Below are 3,233 nucleotides of genomic sequence, written 5' to 3'. Positions count from 1 at the left end.
AGGCGCTGCTGCCAGAATCAGGTTTTCACTTATAGTCGCGTTAATTCCATTAACATTGGATCTGGTGACATGTATGATATTGTCAGGTAAATTCCACTAACATGTCGACATTGGTAACAGTTGGCACGGATAAGGTGACATGTCAGATTAGTTTTCACTTTTAATTTGATGAAAATAAATTCTACTTGCACTGCTTAAAAGCATGGAACAAATTGAGTTTTTTAAAACTAAGAAATAATGTGAAATACCGTATCACAGTTAAAAAAAATTGAAGGGGACACCCGGATTTGAACCAGGGACCTCTTGATCTGCAGTCAAATGCTCTACCACTGAGCTATATCCCCAGCTGTGTGCATTGAACGCTTTTCTCTTATTAAACTATACCCTCTATGTGCACCTGCACTCCTACATCTTACATTGAGAGATTCACATCCATTTGACAGTAAGGCACCAGTGCAGAATTGTGGAAGAACAAGAAGTAGCCAATCACTTTTCGAATATAAACCTGTGCAAAGGTTGGAAGCTCTTGACATCAGGCTAAATGAAGACGGGAAATGTATGAAAAGAAACAAGACTGGACCACAGGGCACATAAACGATTAACAGGGTGGGGGAGAGGAGGGTATTGGAGGGCAAAGGGGGAGTGTGGGAGGAAGGGAAGGAGATAGCACCTGTTTTAATGATGCAAAGTGGGCTGCCATTGATATTAGGCACGGGCCGGCAGTCATGTGGCAGCACGAACCATGACAGGCATACAGTCAATGCAGATGTGCCAGACATCTGAAATGCCACCTTTACATAATGTGGACATTCTTCATGTACCAAGCATGACTTTTGGTGCATTGTGAGTATGTCATCCATCGAGTTCACTGCCGAGGAGCTGCCGTGCATGTGTGACTGCCCTTAGCTACTGGCATGTTGCAACGTCCCCATGTCCACATAGTATAACAGTTAGGAGTTTACGTTTTTGCAACGTCCCCATGTCCACATAGTATAACAGTTAGGAGTTTACGTTTTTGCTGCGATCGTCACTTGTAATTGTGTGCCCATGACATCTGTGCATACTGCTGTTTATGTGTAGTGTTCTGCTTTTATCCTCTCAAACCCTTTCTGTTCCCTTAGCAGCTGGCAGGTTAAGAGATCGGAGCACAGTGTCGAGAGATTGAGCTCGCAGCTTGAACTTGAGCAGGACAGCCCCAGTCGCTCGCTTACTAACGCCTGGCGTAAGCACTGCTCGACTCCTAGCACTTCCTGCTCGCGCGCCCGCATCGGCATTGGGCCGCTGCTGCCGCAATAGAGCAGAAACAGGCCCGCTGAGCCTCAACAGAGCCGCTGAGCTGCTCCGTGTGGTTCCCGTGAATTAGAGGCCTGGGCTAGTAACAACGAAATATTACTATTCTATCAGACCGGCTTCAGGACAAACAGCACAACAACGGACAACAACCTGACCTTGGCCTATCTCTCAAAACGAGCGGTGAAAGACAGGCACCTGCCGCTGTTTTGCTGTTTTATCGACTACAGCACAGCCTTTGATAGAGTTGATAGAGGCAAACTTTTGGGGAAAACTGACAGACGGGCGAGTTTCATCAAAGCTACTGAATGCTATCATATCCCTACACGAGGTGACCTGGGTACAAGTCAAGATAAGCCCTACATCGTTATCAGCAAGAGTCAAAACCAACACCGGACTGAAGCAGGGCTGTGTCTTGGCCCCCCTATTATTCAACCTCTATACAGGCGACATGTGGGGGGCTCTAAAAGAGGCAAGCCTAGTTCCACCTAAATTGGGCACGGCAAGACTGGCAATTCTTCAGTATGCAGATGATACTGTAGTGATGGATCACACAAGGGTGGGCCTCCAAAGAGCACTAAAAGAACTGGGGAAGTATAATAAGGAAAACCACCTGAATGTCAACCAGAGTAAAACAAAGATAATGATATTCGGCAGATATCCCCACAAGAAACAAGCATGCTGGAATTTGGGAGATCTCCAAATTGGTACCACCATAGCCTAAAATTATCTTGGGGTTTAGCTACATGAGAGGGCAACATCGGCAACTCATACAAAACACCTAAATGCCAAAACCAAGAGTGTAATCCTATCAATGAGACGCCTAAATCAACACTTGACCAGCCCAACAGCTGATCCCATGCTGAAGGTCCTCAGGGCAAAATTAATCCCGGCCATCAACTATGGTCACTTGGCATTTCGAGGAGCCTTCGATAAACTCATATCAGCAGCGCAGGTCAAACCCCAAATATCGTGCTGCAAGCACCTAGGTATGCAAGGAACACCAGGCTACAGCTGGAATTAGGGCTCGGCAGACCTGAACTGGCCCTTCAGGGGGACCTAATTAAGTACTATATAAGAGTAATTAAAGCACTGTATAATGCTCTCAAAAACCACCTGGTAACAATCTTTAGAGAAGAGGACTCCCCCTGGCACATCAAACTGGGCAAAGCAATTGAGACCCTCAACATTAAACCCCAAAGCTTGTCCCTAACAAACATCCCGCACAAGACCTGGTCAAACATCATGAGATGGTAGGTCCGCTCTATTTTGTTTGAATTGGACCTATCAGCACTTCGCCATAATACCCTCACCAAGGCATTGGACGAATCTTACATTATGGGGAAAGCTTAACCAAACCTAGGCCAAGCCCGCAGGAGAATCCTTTTTATGAGGATAATGGCCCTCAGAACTGTGGACTTCAATCCAGCATGGGCACGTGCAGATGGCGCCATCTCTTGTCGCCTATGCAATTACCAAAAGGAATCCTGGCTCCACCTATTATGTTGCTGCCCCAAAATGACCAGTGAGCGACAAAGAATGCTCCGTCCCATCTTAAGAGATCTTGGCATTAGAACATGCAGGGAGGCATCAGATTGGTGCCTTTCGGAAATAAAAACCTACCTCTTTGCAGGAGCGGCAATATTTACTCACCATATTAGACAGGCCTTAGACGCAAGCGCATAAATGTCTGACCATGAGCACTTGAGACACATAGACTGATTAATGGGCAAACAAGGTTCTCCTGCAACATTCATGGGCAAAGAACAGCTTGCCCGTCTTTCCACATACTTTGGTTGGAACTTTGCCGAAACACGATTAAGTTGCCGGAGTTAATGGCAAAAGGGGCTTTGCAATACAAGATTGACTGTCGGAATTAAGGTTTATAAAGTTCACAGGTCGGCGAGGGAGGGAGGAGGCAGGGGTGGGCGGGCAAGGGGGGA

The 3,233-nt window shown here is 46.6% G+C and overlaps 1 non-coding gene across 1 annotated transcript; it reads right to left on the bottom strand.

Annotated features, from left to right (window-relative positions):
- Window positions 1–272: 272 nt before the first annotated feature.
- TRNAC-GCA (transfer RNA cysteine (anticodon GCA)) lies at window positions 273–344 on the bottom strand. The gene has a single exon. It is a non-coding gene; the product is annotated as a tRNA-Cys (tRNA).
- Between the last annotated feature and the right edge of the window lie 2,889 nt (window positions 345–3,233).

This window comes from Lissotriton helveticus, chromosome 1_2 (assembly GCF_964261635.1).
Source record: "Lissotriton helveticus chromosome 1_2, aLisHel1.1, whole genome shotgun sequence".
Classification (NCBI taxonomy): Eukaryota; Metazoa; Chordata; class Amphibia; order Caudata; family Salamandridae; genus Lissotriton; species Lissotriton helveticus.
Note: the sequence above shows the minus strand (reverse complement) of the source record. Positions and strands in the feature narration are given on the sequence as shown.